Source organism: Choloepus didactylus, chromosome 2 (assembly GCF_015220235.1).
Source record: "Choloepus didactylus isolate mChoDid1 chromosome 2, mChoDid1.pri, whole genome shotgun sequence".
NCBI classification, from domain to species: Eukaryota; Metazoa; Chordata; class Mammalia; order Pilosa; family Megalonychidae; genus Choloepus; species Choloepus didactylus.
In genome coordinates this window covers 20,158,857-20,169,405 of record NC_051308.1, presented here as the reverse complement: position 1 = coordinate 20,169,405, position 10,549 = coordinate 20,158,857, and the positions used below count along the sequence as shown (strand labels likewise).

At 39.5% G+C, this 10,549-nt stretch overlaps 1 pseudogene; it reads right to left on the bottom strand.

The window, feature by feature from the left end:
- Positions 1 to 4,063: 4,063 nt before the first annotated feature.
- On the bottom strand, positions 4,064 to 4,697 carry LOC119511136 (annotated as a pseudogene).
- Between the last annotated feature and the right edge of the window lie 5,852 nt (positions 4,698 to 10,549).

Here is a 10,549-nt window from a genome sequence, read left to right as displayed (position 1 = left end):
TTATATTGTTACTGTCTGTATCCACCCATCATTTAAAATGCTCGACTTAGGCTTGTCTTTCCCACCTGAACACACACATGCACACACAGACACGCTTCATCAACTTGAGCCCTCTTTCCAACTTTTCTATCTTTACCGTTATCTCAATTCATACATTGACAGCACTGTCTACTGTTGCCTGCTTTCGTTCTCCGTTTTAGAAACACTCTTATCTCTTGTCTTCTGTGACATACTCTCCTATTTTCCTCCTGTATTCTGACTTCTTCTCAGTAATCTTTGTAATTTCCTCTTCCTCTGCTCACACCTAAGTCCTGGTGTGTCTGTTTTTGCTCTACACTCTATCCCTTGTGACCTTACACCGTGAATTCTACTCCAATCAATTTGCTAAGGATTTCCAAATTCATTCATTCATTCAACAAATTTTTATGGAGCACCTACAAAGGGCCAGCCAGTTGCTGCTTCAGGTTCTGCTTCAGTGAGCAAAATGAAGGAAAACAAATTCCTACCCTTTGTGAGCAGTGAGGACAATAAACCATAAAATTAATAAGTAAGTAAATCGGACAATATGGTAAGAGGGTGATAAGGAAAAAAAATAGAGTAATGGAGATTGGGAGTGCTGGGTGGCGGTGCAGTTTTCAATAGGATGGGCAGGGAAGGCCTCGTGGAGAATGCAACATTTTAGCTGACTTGATGGAGGAGAAGGAGTTAGTCATGAAGATATCTGGGTGAGGAGCAGAAGGAACAAACAGTGCAAAGGTCCTGAGGCAAGAATTCTTCTGGCATGTTCAAGGAATAGCAAAGGGGACAGAATGGCTCTCGAATCAAATAAATGAGTGGGAGGGTCACAGGGATGAGGTTAGATAGACCACATGGGGCCTATAGGCCATGGTCAGGATTTTGGTTTTCCTGTGAAAGAACTGGGAAGCCATTGCAGGGTTTTTTGTTTTTTTGTTTTTTTTTAATTCAGTGTTATTGAGATATATTCACAGTACCTTACAGTCATCCACAGTGTACAGTCAATTGTTCAAATTCATCACTACAATCAATTTTTGAATATTTTCATTACTCCAAAAAAAATTAAAATGAGAATAAAAATACAAGTAAAAAAGAACACCCAAAACATTCCATCCATCCCCCCCATCCCCCCTATTATTCATTGACTTTTTTCCCCACTTTTCTACTCATCTGCTCATACATTGGATAAAGGGAATATGAGCCACCAAGTTTTCACAATCACACAGTCACACAGTGTAAGCTAAGTAGATATCAAGGCTACTGGGTTGCAGTTAGACAGTTTCAGATATTTCCTTCTAGCTATTCTAATACAATAAAAACTAAAAAGGGATATCTATATAGGACATAAGAATACCCTCCAGAGTGACCTCTAGACTCCATTTGAAATCTCTCAGCCACTGAAACTTTATTTTGTTTTATTTTGATTCCCCCTTTTAGTCAAGAAGACTTCCTCAATCCCACAGTGCGAGGTCCAGGCTCATCCCCGCGAGTCATGTTCCATGTTGCCAGGGAGAGTAACACCCCGGGAGTCATGTCCCACATAGGAGAGAGGGCAGTGAGTTACCTGCAGGGTTGGCTTAGAGAGAGAGGCCACATCTGAGCAACAAAAGAAGTTCTCTGGGGGTGACTCTTAGGCACAATTATAAATAGGCTTAGCCTCTCCTTTGCAGTAACTAGCTTCATAAGGGCAAGCCCCAAGATCGAGGGCTCAGCCTTCTAAATTGGTAGTCCCCAATGCTTGTGAGAATATCAGTACTTCCCCAGGTGGGGAAGTTTAATATTTCTGCATTTTTCCCCAGTCCCTCAAGGGGGCTTTGCAAACACATTTTTATTCTCTGCCCAAATTACTTTGGGACGTATTGGGGCTTCACACTAACCTGTACAAACCAACTAGATCTTACTCTGTATTCAAGTTCCATGTAATTATGGTGTTTGAATAAACTAACTATATACAAGTTAAATTATATAGTGTACAACAGAAAATATAGATTTTTGCACCAAATAGGCATCTCTTCCTTTGGTCTTACATAGAAGTTGAAGTTTTAAAACACCATAAATATTTCCCTTTACCCTTTAGGCTGATTTGTCCTAGTCCTGACCAGATCAGCTTCATTCATATCTCTAATTGAGGTCTTTTTCAGCTGTTTTAATGTTGCTGTATGGGTTAATACTGACATTCATAGCTACCTTTCCATTCAAAGCAGAATTGGACAGTGTTATCCCAAATCTTTTTACCCCTACTTAAGTAGTCATTGGATATAGGTTACATTGGGCAAGTGAGCAACCTGCATTTAGAGGCAATTCCCAGATAGAGATTCAACTGTGAGTCAATCAACATTCTCAGTCCTGAAAAGGGGCTCTGGGTGCTCACCAAGCATCTCCCACAGGCCACCGCTTGTACCTCTCAGATCCCTTCAGTCCTTCCAGTAAGTCCCTGGGGACACTCCTCCATCCTTCTGGTTGGTCCTTGATGCTGCAGATTGTTTCAAAACATGAATCATATTATCACTCAACTGCTTAAAACCATCCAGTAACTACTCCCCATTTCTCTTTTCAGAGTAAAAGCCAAAATATGATTTATTTCGTATTCTTGCTCAAGACTACATTTCTAACCTCATCTCCTATTATTGTCTTCCTCACTCTTTCTGTTTCCCTTACACCAGCCTCCTCCCTGTTCTTTGAACACATTTCTGTAGGAAAAAATTGGCAAGATCTATTTTGCGACTGTTCTTGGAGAAGGCCTGAACCAGTAGGATAATCAAAATACAAAAGCATCAAGATGCTTCAGACTGAGATGTTAGGCTTTCTGTTTGGTAGTGTAAAATGCAAAGATAGTCTTATTATCTTTACACCATACCATAGGCATTTAACTTAAAAGAATTCAACTACTGGCTAAAACAGATAAGTAATTATTTAAATAGTGCACCTTACTCCTTGAAAACAATGTGTGAATGTTTTAAAGTTTTCCCAACTATAAACAGAAGAGGCCAGGTAAGTAAGATGGTTTCCTTGAGAAAGAAAGTGAACGACTGAGGACTGCAGAGAAACACTGATAATAAAGAATTAGAAGAATTTTTAAAAATCCTTCTATGGAATGACATACAAAAAACAAAACATACTATGCATTTTAGGCTCTTTAAGAGACTTGCAAGGACAATTTTTATTTCACCACCTGGCAGTAAAATTGGTGCCTGTCCTGGAGAAGAGGAAACCAACAAGAAGTGACCCGCATACAGGGGATTTAAAGAGACCTTTGGAAGTGGCAGTAAGAGCATAGGCAAGAGATGGCCAGTAAGAAAATTCTACTGGTGGATCCTAGGAGCAATTTTATCCAATATTATGTTTTTGTTTTTGTTTTTAAGTGTAAAAAACATTTATTAGTTTTCTACTTATAAAGTAATACTTTCTCATTATAAAAATTAAAGTTAAAAAAAAAAAGAAACAAGTCATCCATGGTTCTACCATTAGAGATTTTATCTTCAAATAGGTACATTCATTCCCAAGTTTTTTTTATGAGTTCCAAAATATTTCATGGACTAAATACACTCGATTTTATTTTACTATTCCCCTTTAACCATTACTAATATAGTTGTCTTTAATATTTTTCTATTATTAATAATTTCATGATGAATATTTTTGTGCACATTAGAATTATTTCCCAAGATTAGATTTCAAAAAGTAGAATTATTGGGTGAAAAATAAGGATATTTTTAAGGTTCCCAGTGCATATTGCAATGGACAAAAATGTCATTTCATTGTACTCCTGCCAGCTCTTAAGTAATATATAAATGCAGGTATTATATTTGTTTAAAATCTAACTTAATATTCAATGTCTATTTAGTTCTAGATTGGTCCTCTACACTAAGTCAACAGGAAGGAATATGTGCTCCTACTGTTCGTGGCTTTGTGCTCTGCCAAACCCTTCTTGAGCCCCTCACACATGAGATTAAAGAATATGATGCTGAAGGATATGGAAGACGCAGATGATAATGACGATGACAATGCCAAGTCTCTTTTTCCAACAAGAGAACCAGTTAATCCTTTTTTCTCATTTGATATGTTTCCAACATGCCCATTTGTATGTCAGTGCTACTCGAGAGTTGTTCACTGTTCTGATCTTGAAATGCTTAAATGTGCGCTTACGATATTCACACCACACCACAAAAAAGTGTAGGCTTCTGAAAAACATGAAAAGATCTCTTCTTTCTTCTGCTCTAGACACAAATCCACTTAATTCTGAATATTCTATGGGTTCCATTATTATGCTGAGGTCAGTAACAACAGAAGATAAGCTCTCCTCATTCTGAATTTCCAGAATCTAAAATTCAAGTTGAAATGTAACCTTGAAGCAATTTCCTGATAATCTGTGTTTTTATAGAACTTTCTTTGTATTCTGTTCTGTCGTCTCAGTGCTTGTTAGGTCCTCTGTTTCCCTGGAGTAATTTCTTAATATTGATGCCAGTAAGCGTACTTAGAAATGAAAGTTCGGATTCTAAATGTCCAAGCTGAAGTCTTGGATCACTTGAAGACTCCCATCCTTTAGGATCTGACTGGTATATTTCTTGACCTGCTTTTCGAGCTCCGGAGGTCTCTTCCTGGAGCCCCGGCGGCTCCCCACACGCCCGCCTCAGGACTGCTATCTTGGCTTCCAAGGCGCGGGCCTCGGCCCACTCGGCCTCCATGCCGTGGCGCTGACAGGAAAGCCCGCCCCGACTGTCCAATATCAAGTTTTAAGCTTTCCTTTCTGAGTTGTATTTTTTCAGCTTAAATCCTTAATGAAGACTGTTAACATGGTAGCCATGTCTTAACTGTGATTTGGGGGATAAAGGAAGGTACTACCTATGTCCATGTTTGGGGTCAAAGTCAGAGGAGATGGTGCTGGGCCTGGAGAAGTGGTTATGGACTGAGGTGGTTGCTGGAGAAGACGAGAGCAGCAGTTTGGGACAAGAGGTGACAAATGAGAGCAATGATGAACTTGTGGAAAATGAGAACACTGCTGGCATGGTCATAAACATTTAGGGAGGGGACTAGAACTTCTGGAGTTGTATATCTTAAGGGCACAGATTACATTAGTGGAGATTAAAATTGCTTCTTTCCTTTCCATCACCAAAGGAGTAGAGAACTTGGGAAAATGCAGGATATATATGTGGTGTTTGAAGCTGTATGTGATCCAGAAAAGCATGTTTTTAAAGTCGATCCATTCCTGTGGGTGTGGACCCATTATAAGCAGGATCTTTTGATGAGGCTATTTCAGTTAAGGTGTGGCGGACCTCATTCAGGATGCCTCTTACTCCCCTTCTTAGAGTCCTTTATAAACAGATGAATACAGGAGAGAAAGCCACAGAAGCAAGAAGCTGAAATGGCTGAAACCCAGAAGAGAAGGGAGAGATCAGAAGAAGCCACCATGTGCCTTGCCGTGTGGCAGAGGAGCCAAGGATCACTGGCAGCAGGTCTTCAGGAAGAAAGCATCAACTAGATGATGCCTTGATTTGGACATTCTCACAGCCTCAATGTGTAAGCTAATAAATTCCCACTGTTTAAAGCCAACCCATTTCATCGTATCTGCTGCAAGCAGCCTAGGAAACTGAAACAATATACAAGAAGAAAAATGTAGTATATAGTGGTTAAATCTGAAGAGAAAGATTGGGTTGAGCAAAACGGGGAGTCTAACACTACGTTTTTTGTTTACATTTATTGTATTATGATAAGGATACATCAGTTGTGTAATTAAACATAAGATTTAGGGAGATGGGAAATAACAATGAAAAAGGATTATAAAATTCATCAGAAATAATAAATTATGAGAAATAAGAGTATTGAGGGGAGAATTGCTCCCTGGATTACAAAATATTATGAAACTACAATCACTGAAGTATTATGGCGGTGATGTAAGGGCAGATTAGTACAAAAATATGGCTCAGAAAATCACTATTATATATAAAAATTTAAATAAATTAAGATGACATTGATAAGTAATAGGGAAACAATGGTCCAGGCACAATAGTTAGCTATGTGGAAAAAACAAATATATTTAGAAGATCCTCACAAAACATTTTATACTTTAAAATAAATTCCAGAAATGAATTGAAAAGTTAAATCAAACAAATCAAAAAGTAAATATTGATCAAATCTCATGGTCAGGAATCTTCTAAATTATGGAAAAATTAACTAATGATTTGAATTCATAAAAAGTTTAAAGGTTTTTAAAACCAAAAAGCATAAAATCAAAGGGCAAGAAAACTGAGGAAAAATAGTGTCAATAAATATAAAACATAAATGCTTAAAATGCTTAATATATAAAAAGCCCATACGAGGAGGCGGGGCAAGATGGCAGACTAGTGAGCTGTATGTTTTAGTTACTCCTCCAGGAAAGTAGGTAGAAAGCCAGGAATTGCGTGGACTGGACACCACAGAGCAATCTGACTTTGGGCATACTTCATACAACACTCATGAAAACGTGGAACTGCTGAGATCAGCGAAATCTGTAAGTTTTTGCGGCCAGGGGACCCACGCCCCTCCCTGCCAGGCTCAGTCCCGTGGGAGGAGGGGCTGTCAGCTCCGGGAAGGAGAAGGGAGAACTGCAATGGCAGCCCTTATCGGAAACTCATTCTGCTGATCCAAACTCCAACCATAGATAGACGGAGACCAGACACCAGAGAATCTGAGAGCAGCCAGCCCAGCAGAGAGGAGACAGGCATAGAAAAAAAAACAACATGAAAAACTCCAAAATAAAAGCGGAGGATTTTTGGAGTTCTGGTGAACATAGAAAGGGGAGGGGCAGAGCTCAGGCCTGAGCTCAGGCCCTGAGGCGCATATGCAAATCCCGAAGAAAAGCTGATCTCTCTGCCCTGTGGACCTTTCCTTAATGGCCCTGGTTGCTTTGTCTCTTAGCATTTCAATAACCCATTAGATCTCTGAGGAGGGCCCTTTTTTTTTTTTTTTTTTTAACCCTTTTTTCTTTTTCTAAAACAATTACTCTAAGAAGCCCAATACAGAAAGCTTCAAAGACCTGCAATTTGGGCAGGTCAAGTCAAGAGCAGAACTAGGAGAGCTCTGAGACAAAACACAATAATCCAGTGGCTGAGAAAATTCACTAAACACCACAACATCCCAAGAAAAGGGGGGTGTCCGCTCACAGCCATCATCCTGGTGGACAGGAAACACTCCTGCCCATCGCCAGCCCCATAGCCCAGAGCTGCCCCAGACAACCCAGTGTGACGGAAGTGCTTCAAATAACAGGCAAACACCACAAAACTGGGCGTGGACATTAGCCTTCCCTGCAACCTCAGCTGATTGTCCCAGACTTGGGAAGGTGGAGCAGTGTGAATTAACAAAGCCCCATTCAGCCATCATTTCAGCAGACTGGGAGCCTCCCTACACAGCCCAGCAGCCCAGAACCGCCCTGGGGGGACGGCACTCACCTGTGACATAGCACAGTCATCCCTCAACAGAGGACCCGGGGTGCACGGCCTGGAAGAGGGGCCCACTTGCAAGTCTCAGGAGCCATACGCCAATACCAAGGACTTGTGGGTCAGTGGCAGAGACAAACTGTGGCAGGACTGAACTGAAGGATTAGACTATTGCAGCAGCCTTAAAACTCTAGAATCAACAGGGAGATTTGATTGTTAGAGCCACCCTCCCCTCCCTGACTGCCCAGAAACATGCCCCATATACAGGGCAGACAACACCAACTACACACGCAAGCTTGGTACACCAATTGGACCCCACAAGACTCACTCCCCCACTCACCAAAAAGGCTAAGCAGGGGAGAACTGGCTTGTGGAGAACAGGTGGCTCATGGACGCCACCTGCAGGTTAGTTAGAGAAAGGGTACTCCACGAAGCTGTACATCTGATAAATTAGAGATAAGGACTTCAATTGGTCTACAAATCCTAAAAGAACCCTATCAAGTTCAGCAAATGCCACGAGGCCAAAAACAACAGAAAATTATAAAGCATATGAAAAAACCAGACGATATGGATAACCCAAGCCCAAGCACCCAAATCAAAAGATCAGAAGAGACACAGCACCTAGAGCAGCTACTCAAAGAACTAAAGATGAACAATGAGACCATAGTACGGGAGACAAAGGAAATCAAGAAGACCCTAGAAGAGCATAAAGAAGACATTGCAAGACTAAATAAAAAAATGGATGATCTTAGGGAAATTAAAGAAACTGTTGACCAAATTAAAAAGATTCTGGACATTCATAGTACAAGACTAGAGGAAGTTGAACAACGAATCAGTGACCTCGAAGATGACAGAATGGAAAATGAAAGCATAAAAGAAAGAATGGGGAAAAAAATTGAAAAATTCGAAATGGACCTCAGGGATATGATAGATGATATGAAACGTCCAAATATAAGACTCATTGGTGTCCCAGAAGGGGAAGAAAAGGGTAAAGGTCTAGGAAGAGTATTCAAAGAAATTGTTGGGGAAAACTTCCCAAATCTTCTAAACAACATAAATACACAAATCATAAATGCTCAGCGAACTCCAAATAGAATAAATCCAAATAAACCCACTCCGAGACATATACTGATCACACTGTCAAACACAGAAGAGAAGGAGCAAGTTCTGAAAGCAGCAAGAGAAAAGCAATTCACCACATACAAAGGAAACAGCATAAGACTAAGTAGTGACTACTCAGCAGCCACCATGGAGGCAAGAAGGCAGTGGCACGATATATTTAAAATTCTGACTGAGAAAAATTTCCAGCCAAGAATACTTTATCCAGCAAAGCTCTCCTTCAAATTTGAGGGAGAGCTTAAATTTTTCACAGACAAACAAATGCTGAGAGAATTTGCTAACAAGAGCCCTGCCCTACTGGAGATACTAAAGGGAGCCCTACAGACAGAGAAACAAAGAAAGGACAGAGAGACTTGGAGAAAGGTTCAGTACTAAAGAGATTCGGTATGGGTACAATAAAAGATATTAATAGACAGAGGGGAAAAATATGACAAACATAAACCAAAGGATAAGATGGCCGATTCAAGAAATGCCTTCACGGTTATAACGATGAATGTAAATGGATTAAACGCCGCAATTAAAAGATATAGATTTGCAGAATGGATCAAAAAAAATGAACCATCAATATGTTGCATACAAGAGACTCATCTTAGACACAGGGACACAAAGAAACTGAAAGTGAAAGGATGGAAAAAAATATTTCATACAAGCTACAGCCAAAAGAAAGCAGGTGTAGCAATATTAATCTCAGATAAAATAGACTTCAAATGTAGGGATGTTTTGAGAGACAAAGAAGGCCAATACATACTAGTAAAAGGGGCAATTCAGCAAGAAGAAATAACAATCGTAAATGTCTATGCACCCAATCAAGGTGCCAAAAAATACATGAGAGAAACACTGGCAAAACTAAAGGAAGCAATTGATGTTTCCACAATAATTGTGGGAGACTTCAACACATCACTCTCTCCTATAGATAGATCAACCAGACAGAAGACCAATAAGGAAATTGAAAACCTAAACAATCTGATAAATGAATTAGATTTAACAGACATATACAGGACATTACATCCCAAATCACCAGGATACACATACTTTTCTAGTGCTCACGGAACTTTCTCCAGAATAGATCATATGCTGGGACATAAAACAAGCCTCAATAACTTTAAAAAGATTGAAATTATTCAAAGCACATTCTCTGACCACAATGGAATACAATTAGAAGTCAATAACCATCAGAGACTTAGAAAATTCACAAATACCTGGAGGTTAAACAACACACTCCTAAACAATCAGTGGGTTAAAGAAGAAATAGCAAGAGAAATTGCTAAATATATAGAGACGAATGAAAATGAGAACACAACATACCAAAACCTATGGGATGCAGCAAAAGCAGTGCTAAGGGGGAAATTTATAGCACTAAACGCATATATTAAAAAGGAAGAAAGAGCCAAAATCAAAGAACTAATGGATCAACTGAAGAAGCTAGAAATGAACAGCAAACCAATCCTAAACCAAGTAGAAGAAAAGAAATAACAAGGATTAAAGCAGAAATAAATGACATAGAGAACAAAAAAACAATAGAGAGGATAAATATCACCAAAAGTTGGTTCTTTGAGAAGATCAACAAGATTGACAAGCCCCTAGCTAGACTGACAAAATCAAAAAGAGAGAAGACCCATATAAACAAAATAATGAATGAAAAAGGTGACATAACTGCAGATCCCAAAGAAATTTAAAAAATTATAAGAGGATATTATGAACAACTGTATGGCAACAAACTGGATAATGTAGAGGAAATGGACAATTTCCTGGAAACATATGAACAACCTAGACTGACCAGAGAAGAAATAGAAGACCTCAACCAACCCATCACAAGCAAAGAGATCCAATCAGTCATCAAAAATCTTCCCACAAATAAATGCCCAGGGCCAGATGGCTTCACAGGGGAGTTCTACCAAACTTTCCAGAAAGAACTGACACCAATCTTACTCAAACTCTTTCAAAACATTGAAGAAAATGGAACACTACCTAACTCATTTTATGAAGCTAACATCAATCTAATACCA